We start from the raw sequence: 10000 nt of genomic DNA, 5'->3' as shown, positions 1-10000 counted from the left end.
TCGGAAACCACGTGTAGGCTCTCGGAAACCATGTGAAGACTCTCGGAAACCACGCGAAGGCTCTCGGAAACCATGTGAAGACTCTCGGAAACCACGTGAAGACTCGGAAACCACGTGTAGGCTCTCGGAAACCATGTGAAGACTCTCGGAAACCACGTGAAGACTCGGAAACCAACTAAAGGCTTTCGGAAACCACGTGAAGACTCGGAAACCACGTGCAGGCTCTCGGAAATCACATGCATATCGGAAACCACGTGAAGGCTCTCTGAAACCACGTGAAGGCTCTCTGAAACCACGTGAAGGCTCTCGGAAACCACGTGAAGGCTCTCGGAAACCACGTGAAGGCTCTCGGAAACCACGTGAAGGCTCGGAAACCACGTGAAGGCTCTCTGAAACCACGTGAAGGCTCTCTGAAACCACGTGAAGGCTCGGAAACCACGTGAAGGCTCTCTGAAACCACGTGAAGGCTCTCTGAAACCACGTGAAGGCTCGGAAACCACGTGAAGGCTCTCGGAAACCACGCGAAACCTCTGAAACCACGCGAAACCTCTGAAACCACGCGAAACCACCCGGAAACCTCTCGTCTCCCCGACCGACTGTTGTGAAGAGAATTCCTGTTGTTAGTGGATGGCCTGTGAGAGGAAGCCAAGAATGTAAAAAGGGTTGATTGGGGCAGGGAATGGGATGGAGGGTGATTCCACGGGGTATTCTCTCTCTCTCTCTCTCTCTCTCTCTCTCTCTCCAAGCTTCTCTATCTTCTCTTTTCCCTCCTCCAACTATTTCTCCATCCCATTCTTTTCTCTCCTCCTCCTCCTCCTCCCTCTCTCTCTCTCTCTATCTATCTATCTATCTGTCTGAAGAGATTTGGAGAAGACGGCAAGGTGTAACAAGCAAAAATAAATCGCTTAGGAAAAGGTGTTAGGCAGCTTCTTTAACAGCCTAGAATATGGAGGAGTTTCTTCACCTGATCTTTTTTATTATTATTATTTTTTTATTTCATACGATAAACAGCGGAAGGAAAATTTGAAAAAAAAAATATATATATATATAATTATCTGGCGCAATTAAAAAAAAAATAAAACCCCCAAACACCATATCCTACAGAGAAGGGCGAGGATATTTTTTTTCTCCTCTGCTTCACGTCCCAAAGATATCAGGATGCTATGGGATATTGGCTTTGGGTGAGGGATGGACGCTTTCTGTCATCACCAAACGTATTGCTTTCTCTCTCTCTCTCTCTCATTTTCTCTTTTGCTTTATTTTTACTTTTCTAAACTCTCTCTCTCTCTCTCTCTCTCTCTCTCTCTCTCTCTCTCTCTCTCTCTCTCTCTCTCTCTCTCTCTCTCTCTCTCTCTCTCTCTCTCTCATTTTTTGGTTCTGCTTTATTTTTACTTTTCCAAACTCCAAGGATGAGACAGGGATGAGGTGGGGAAGTATGTGAGAATGGAGAATGAAAGACTGACAAGGAGAGTGTATGTGAGTCAGGTAGAGGGTGGGAGGGGAAGGGGAGGCCGAGGATGAGACAGAGGGATGAAGTGGAGAAATATATGAGAATGAAGAATGAGAGACTGACTAGGAGAGTATGTGAGTGAGGTGGAGGGATGGGGGGAAGGGAAGACCGAGGGTGAGACTGGGGGATGAGCAGGAAAGGTTATAAGTGAGGGGGTGTGGGTTGAAGAGAGGCTGGCCAGACGACAAACTGACATTAGGCGATTTGCATGTGGCCCCCCCTTTTGAGAATTTGGCATCAGACAGGCAGACAGACACAGACAGATAGATAGACAGATGGACAGACAGATGACATAAAATGATGGAAAACAGAGATAACTAGAATGGAACTCAGTAGAGCGCATACCTCCGCTGACGTCCTATCTCGCAATGTTAAAGTGAAAACAACTTCCTGGATCCGCACCTTTATCCGGATTCGCACCAAAATTTAATGGAGTGTATTCTGGGTCAAGGTCCATTCTTCTACCAAGTTTCGTGGAAATCCGTCCAGTAGTTTTTGTGTAATCTTGCTCACAAACCGACAAAGAAACTAACAGACAGGGGTGAAAACATAACCCTCTTGGCGAAGGTAACTATAGACAGATACTGATAGATAGATAAACAGACTGACAGACAGATACAAACAGACAGATATACAGATAGATTGATAAATAGATAGATATATATATAGACAGACACAGGTAGATCCATCTCGTGTACCCTCAGAACATAACCACATTCCCCGCACCATTCTCCAATTTACAGTGCCCGTCTTCAACTGAGCCCCCCTCCCCTCTCTTTCTCTCTCTCTCTCTCTCTAATTTCCTCGCTTCATCGCCATCCCCATTCCTCCTCCTCCTGCTCCTCCTCCTCCGTCTTCTTTTTCTCTTCTTATTCCCCTCCTCCTCTTCTTCCTCCTCTCTCTCTTTTTCCTCCTCCTCTTCTTCTTCCTCTTGTTCCTGTTTTTTTTTCTTTTTCCTCCTCTTTTTCTTCCTCTTGTTCCTCCTCTCTCTCTCTCTTTTCCCTCCTCCTCTTCTTCTTCCTCCTGTTCCTCTTTTTTCTCTTTTTCCTCCTCTTTTTCTTCCTCTTGTTCCTCCTCTCTCTCTCTCTCTTTTTCCTCCTCCTCTTCTTCTTCCTCTTGTTCCTATTCTCTCTCTTTTTCCTCCTCCTCCTCTCCCTCCACCTCCTCCTCTCCCTCTGCCTCCACCTCCTCCTCACCCTCTTCCTCCACCTCCTCCTCTCCCTCTCCCTCCATCTCCTCCTCTCCCTCTCCCTCCACCTCCTCCTCTCCCTCTTCCTCCACCTCCTCCTCTCCCTCTTCCTCCACCTCCTCCTCTCCCTCTCCCTCCACCTCCTCCTCTCCCTCTCCCTCCACCTCCTCCTCTCCCTCTCCCTCCACCTCCTCCTCTCCCTCTTCCTCCACCTCCTCCTCTTCCTCTTTATCTTACCTTGTTCCTCTTATTCTTCCTCTTGTACATTCCCCCCCCTACCCCGCCATCTTCCTTCTCTTTAAAACCATCACAATCACACCCAACCTCTCAAGTGAATATTCCACACCAATAGGAATTATCAGTGATTCCAGGTCCAAGTGGGAATATCTAGGAATTTTCGTGACAGTGGGAATCGGTAGGAATGGTGGGAATATTATCTAGGAATTGTGAGAAAAATATCTTGGAATACCGGTACTAGGAATGATGGGAATATCAGAGATGGTGGAAATAATATCTTGGAATAGTAGGAATGATGGGAATGTTATCTAGAAATGGTGGAAATAATATTTTGGAATAGTAGCAATGGTGGGAATATCTAGCAAGTAGGAATGGTGGGAATAATATCTAGCACGTGAGAATAATATATAGGAATAATAGGAATGGTGGGAATATCTAGGAATATCAGGAATGGTGGGAATAATATCTAAGAATATCAGGAATGGCGGGAATAATGTCTAGGAATTGTAGGAATGGTGGGAATAATATCTAGGAAAAGTAGGAATGGTGGGAACAACATAAGAGGAACAGTGGGAATATCTAGGAATAGCAGGAATGGTGGGAATAATATCTAGGAACAGTAGGTCACGGTACGAATACTGCTACGAGAAATATTACCCTGGTGCAAATAGTGCCGTGGAAACATCACTCGTGCGAACAGAACCATGGTGGACATATCACTAGAAGAGAAATATTCGCCTCGTGTGAACAGTACTACGGTGAGAATATCGCTGCACGAGAAATATTAACCTGGTGCAAATAGTGCCATGGAAATATTACCCTCGTGCGAATTGTGCCGTGGTGTGAATATCGCTGGAAGAAATACCTGCTTCGTGTAAACAGCACCACGGTGAGAATATCGCTGCGTGAGAAATATTGCTTGGTGCGAATAGTGAAAAGGAGTGAATATCGCCACACGGTAAATATCACCCTCGTGCGAACAGCGTCATGGTGAGAATATCGCTGCGTGAGAAATATTGCTTGGTGCGAATAGCGAAATGGTGTGAATATCGCCACACGGTAAATATCACCCTCGTGCGAATAGAGCCACGCGAATATTATACTCGGGGGATTAGCGGCGCGCGAAGCCAGAGAAATAACGAAAGGAAAAAAATATATATTACCCTTAGAGAAAGTGGGAATGGGGTCTGGTGTGAAGAGAGAGAGAGAGAGAGAGAGAGAGAGAGAGAGAGAGAGAGAGAGAGAGAGAGAGAGAATATTTACTGTGCTGCTCATTTACAACTATCCACACTTACAGCTGTGTGTGTGTGTGTGTGTGTGTGTGTGTGTGTGTGTGTGTGTGTGTGTGTGTGTGTGTGTGTGTGTGTGTGTGTGTGTGGTGTGTGTGTGTGTGTGTGTGTGTGTAAGACTGTATAATTAACATCATAGGTGTGAACTGACAGGGAGCGAACATATGGTACCAATTAAAGGGAACAGAAATACAGCCATCTTTAAATGTCCCTCAGGAGTGGAGTTAAAGGCCAGATTCGATTCTCTTTACCTCTATTGATGTTATTCACCCTGTCGTTTAAATATACAAGCACTTGCTCAACCAGCGTGACCGGGGGAGCTTAAATTCACTACCACTCACACTGCAATAGGTTGGGGTGAGTGGATCAGGAAAAAAATAAATAAATAAATAAATAAAAAAATAATTACATGACGGCCACACACCTTTAAGACCTGCAGTGGTGAGGTGGGTTCGAGTTCCAAGCAGATGATAATGGTCTTTTACGGTACGATGTTATTAAGCTTAGAGTTATGCAGTTTTCTCCCTTAAGAAATTACGTCTGTCTATTCACACGCACCTACATAATCGTCTGGGATAACGTGGAATACAATACTAGAGTTGCTTCGACCATGAGGGGGTTAAAGGTGACAGTATTAGCACTCAAGCTCCTAGGACTCAAGCAGGCTCCTAGGACTCAACACACAGGCTCCTAGGACTCACTCAGACCAATAAAACTGCCTATCGTTTGCTAGAATAGAGTACTAGAGTTGTCTGGGCATAAACGGGCTATATACACATTTAAAATACCACGCTCTCGAAATACCAGACTATATATATATTTCTTTCCGGCAGTAATACCAGTCAGCACCACACACTCAGGATTATAAATGTATTGTTCAGAGATAAAATTTCATGCTAAAATAATATCCAATCTTTCTGGAACACAATGTTGATATTTCGCTTTTCATGAAAATACTGAATATTCTGTTTGGCTGTTGCTGTAAGGGTAAAGCGGTGGACAGAAGTTGGTTTACTATTCCACTCAGTCTGCTTTACACTTGAGGCATGTCCGTCACCTTCCCCCTCCCCTCTCCCCGACGCATCTTATCAAAGTAAATCATCTTTGGGCAGAGAAACACACCAAGCCTCTCTCAGCTTAGGAATATTAGCCAGCAGAGGAAAGTGAGAAGCAGAAGAGGTGAAATATCAAACAGAGAAACATACCAAGCCTCTCTCTGCTTAGGAATATTAGCCAGTAGATGAGAGTGAGAAATAGCAGAGGTGAATTATTAGGAAAAGAAACATACCAAGCCACTCTCAATCTAGGAATATTAGCCAGCAGAGCAGATGAGGTGAAACATTAAGCAGAGAAACATACCAAGCCTTCCTCACGTTAGGAATATTTGCCAGCAGAGGAAAGTGGGAAGCAGAAGAGGTGAAATATTAGGCAGTAGGCCAGAAACATACCAAGCCTCTCTCAGCTTAGAAATATTAGCCAGCAGAGGAAAGTGAGAAGCAGAAGAGGTGAAATGTTAGGCAGAGGGCAGCAGAGGTGAAATATTAGGCAGAGAGCAGAAGAGGTGAAATATTAGGCAGAGAGCAGAAAAGGTGAAATATTAGGCAGAGAACAGAAGAGGTGAAATATTAGGCAGAGAGCAGAAGAGGTGAAATATTAGGCAGAGAAACACACCAAGCCTCTCTCAGCTTAGGAATATTAGCCAGCAGAGGAAAGTGACGAGTAAAAGAGGTGAAATATTAGGCAGAGAAACACACCAAGCCTCTCTCAGCTTAGGAATATTAGCCAGCAGAGGAAAGGGAGAAGCAGATGAGGTGAAATATTAGGGGTCTGGGGGTGTTAATACATCATGGTCTATCTTTTGGTCTTAATGGTCTCCTGTGTAAGAAAAAAACAAAAAAAAATAACAGAAAACTTTAAATGAGAAGAATTAATTTGCCAGGCGCCTGAGACGAGAAGACCCGCGTTGTTAATTAGTGGGTCAATGAGAGTCTTCATTCCCTTATTAGAGAGAGAGAGAGAGAGAGAGAGAGAGAGAGAGAGAAATTATGAAACTGGTAAACAGATTAGACAGAGACAAAGAGATAAAAACAAACAGGCGGACAAAACAGACAAACAAGAAGACAAACAGACAAACAAAAGACAAGCACACACAGACACAGACAGCAACAGAGACAAAAAAGAGTCTCCTTTCATCATTAATAAAACAGCTGGCTATGAACCAACAAACAGCATGAAAAAAAAAAAAACGAACACTAAAACATAAAAAAACAACATAAAATAAGGAAAACCAACATGACAGTGGCCAGGGCAATACGGTCTGCAGGCCTTCGTTCAATCATAATTCCAGCCATCAAACTCCCCGCCACAGTCCCAAAGGCTGAACAATCCACACAGTTGTATCTAACTCGTCTTTGTAACGCACGTGGGGTAGAGGCGAAGGATTAATTGCCACGCTTTCACGAGTAAAAATAAATAAACGCGTAAATGAATAAATAAAATGAATAATCTTACTAAACACAGGGAGTAATGCGGCAGATATAAGATGTGGAACTGAGAAATGCAGTCCACCATTTCGTACATCTAATTAAGTCGCCTTTGAAACACATGTGAGGTACAAGAGAGAGTGATACACATACACATACATGGTGAGAGAGAGAGAGAGAGAGAGAGAGAGAGAGAGAGAGAGAGAGAGAGAGAGAGAGAACGATCCAACTTTTTCTCGCGTTCAGTCTAATCACATTACATCACTACAATTCGCCCTACTCTCTACTTTCTCTCTCTCTCTCTCTCTCTCTCTCTCGTTCTGATCTAGGTGAAGGTACCGTAATTCATGCTTGCTTCCTGTTTCACACACACACACACACACACACACACACACACACACACACACGACACACACACTCTGCCTCTCGCTTTCCAACTTACCCACTTCCCTGCCTCTCTTTTCCACTCCCACACGCATTTTTCCTCTCCAACTTATACCCTCCTCCCCCTCCCCTCCCCCTACTCTCTCTCTCTCATCCTCTCCCTCACTTCCATTCTCCCCCCTCTCTCTTACTCCCTTTTCCTCTCACTTTCACACTCTATTTCCTTCCTCACCCTCTCTCTCTCTCTCTCTTACTCTCGCTTTTCAAACACCCTCACTCCCCTCCTCTCCTGTCCACTCTGACCTTCATTCTCTCTCTCTCTCTCTTCCTCTACATTTATCCATATCCTTCCCTTCCCCTCCCTCTTTCAATGTCACTTTCACCCTCATACAAACACACACACACACACGCCAATCACCCCCCCGTCACGCACGCAATCCACCGCCCTTCAATCATCGACCATAACCAAACAAACGCCACACACACACACACACACACACACACACACACACACCAAAAAATAAAATAAAATAAAACAAATTGACACTAAAAAATATATATTCCCAGCCATCCTCCCTTCAATCATCCCGCCAAAATTCAAATCCAATATATTTTTTTCCATGACAAATTCATGCCTACAAGTTTTTTCCATTCTTTTTCGTCTTTTTTGTTTTTACTGTGCGACTCTGGGCATCCACTATACTCCTTTCACTTTAACTTGGCCCAAAACTGCCCTTCCTCCATCTTGAATGCCGTGTTGTAAAAATAGATTAGCACTAGAATATGGTCCTAGTCACGAAGAAGTGCCAGGCCTAACACTGTCATCTGACCATCTTGTACGATGATTCATAGCAACAGATCAACACTAAAATTAGATGCTAGTCATGAAGAAGTGCTATGGAAAGGATGTATTGTAGAACTGATGAAGAAGTGCTATGGAAAAAATGTACTGTAGTAGTGATGCTAGTCATGAAGAAGTGCTATGGAAAGGATGTATAGTAGTAGCGATGCTCGTCATGAAGTGGTATGGAAAGGATGCATAAAAGTGATGCTAGTCACGAAGAAGTGCTAGGGAAAGGATGTATAGTAGTACTGATGCTAGTCAGGAAGACGTGCTATGGAAAGGATGTACTGTAGTATTGATGCTAGTCATGAAGAAGTGCTATGGGAAGGATGAGTAGTAGTAGTAGTAGTAGTAGTTAGTTAGTTAGTTAGTCAGTCAGTCAGTCAGTCAGTCAGTCAGTCAGTCAATCAATCAGTCAGTCAGTCAGTCAGTCAATCAGTCAGTCAGTCAGTCAATCGTCTTAGTAGTAGTAGTAGTAGTAGTAGTAGTCAGTCAGTCAGTCAGTCAGTCAGTCAGTCAGTCAGTCAGTCAGTCAGTCAATCGTCTTAGTAGTAGTAGTAGTAGTAGTAGTAGTAGTGGTAGTAGTCGTAGTGTTATTTTCTGCCACTAAGTTACGTTAAATACGCTAGAGAAGGACAAAAATATGGGCCAAGTTAATGTGAACGGAATGACATGAAAAATTAAGTGAAAAGAGACAAGCAACAGTCATCCAACGCCTCAGACACCTTCACATGTTACCAATTTGTTACGTTTCTGACTCTGCGCATAAACAGGAGAGCCCGTTCCCTGAGAGTCAGCATCCCTAGACGTGTTACTGATCGTCCTATGTCACCAATTCGGAGCTAACACCCACGTCCTATCTGTGTGTGTGTGTGTGTGTGTGTGTGTGTGTGTGTGTGTGTGCTGCGGAAGTAGGCTAATCACCAAGTTTAAGATACCTCTTTATAACACGTTCATGCCACCACTATGCATAAAAAATAAATAAATAAATATATATAAATGCATAAATAAACTCGTACTTACAGCTTCAGCAGTGTGGTATTGCAAGGCCTCCGTTACGTCACAGAGTCTGGCGTCTGCAACAAAAACGTTTTCTGTGAGAGTCGGTATATGCAAAGGCTCCTGAATGTTGCAACGTCCTCAAAACTCCAAAATAACAAAGACATATTCCCACACTCTCTACAGTACTGACAGACTATTAGTAACAACTCTACATCACTGCTAAAACTACTGTTAACATTGCAACATCGCCTCGTAACCCTCCCACTCTGCAACATCGCTGCTCTTTTTATTTCTTATGCATGGAAGAGGGAACCAAAGGCCAGGAGAACGCAAACTGCTCCTTCCACGAGAAAAAAATACAAAAGAGAGCCAAATTCAAGATCCGTTCATTTCGAGATGCCTGGACACACTGCGTTTGAAAGACTGGAGGTCATAGGAAGTGGGAAACACAGACAGAGGGAGACAGATCCAGAATTGGCCTGTTGCACTAATGAAGGACTGGAAACTACTAATAACATCTCTACAATATCGTTCTCTTTCATACCGACAGCCATCAACATAGGACCTCAAACTTATACCGTATACACATCTCTTGATCTTGGGCAAATGTGTTAAACGGGAAATTTCAAAGCCAAGCCAGTCCTTCCTCGTAACTCTCCCACCTGTGGACAGATGGCATCCCCTACCATGCGTGTCCATCGTGTCTACATTTATTAAACACTGAAGAATTATCCCCGCAAACAATAATTATCCGCACATACTGAAACTGCGCTTATTTACAGAAGGAACAATTATCCCCACATACTGAAACTGCGCTTATTTATACAAGGAACAATTATCCGCACATACTGAAACTGCGCTTATTTATACAAGGAACAATTATCCGCACATGCTGAAACTGCGCTTATTTACAGAAGGAACAATTATCCCCACCTACTGAAACTGCGCTTATTTAAACATGTGGGTAAAAATTTTCGGCGTGGCTAATTCACTGCACTGAAAAATTAACACAAACATAAAAACAAAAAAGAAATCAAAGAAACTTTCCTAACACAAAAACTC

This window comes from Coenobita brevimanus, chromosome 79 (assembly GCF_032717465.1).
Source record: "Coenobita brevimanus isolate Jiangsu-jjx chromosome 79, ASM3271746v2, whole genome shotgun sequence".
Taxonomy (NCBI): Eukaryota; Metazoa; Arthropoda; class Malacostraca; order Decapoda; family Coenobitidae; genus Coenobita; species Coenobita brevimanus.
The sequence above is the reverse complement of the archived record's forward strand: the minus strand, read 5'-3'. Positions refer to the sequence as shown.